The sequence below is a fragment of the Buceros rhinoceros genome, unplaced genomic scaffold (genome assembly GCF_000710305.1).
Source record: "Buceros rhinoceros silvestris isolate BGI_N320 unplaced genomic scaffold, ASM71030v1 scaffold35702, whole genome shotgun sequence".
NCBI lineage: Eukaryota > Metazoa > Chordata > Aves > Bucerotiformes > Bucerotidae > Buceros > Buceros rhinoceros.
Window position 1 is genome coordinate 6,109 of NW_010398913.1, and position 237 is coordinate 6,345.

At 64.6% G+C, this 237-nt stretch overlaps 1 protein-coding gene across 1 annotated transcript in view; it reads right to left on the minus strand.

Moving 5' to 3' along the window:
- Positions 1-237, minus strand: part of SSC5D (scavenger receptor cysteine rich family, 5 domains) — a gene marked incomplete at its 5' end in the record, with an annotated part of 4,654 nt that overhangs the window by 684 nt on the left and 3,733 nt on the right. The window lies entirely within an intron of this gene.

Sequence of the window (237 nt, forward strand, 5' to 3'; positions counted from 1 at the left end):
GGCCTCCCAGCACCGAGCAGGACTGGGTGAGTTCTGGGGAGAGAGGGAGGCCTTGGTGGGGTGGCCTGACCCTCGCTGACCTTGGGTGCTGGGGCTCACCCTCTGCTTTGAGTGGTGGGTACATGGACAACCCCCCTGTTGCAAACAGAGCTTCTCCACCGGGGCACGCTGGGATCTCAACATCCCTCGAGATGCCTTCACCCAGAGGTGAAGGTCCCACCCCACTGCCCCCACCCC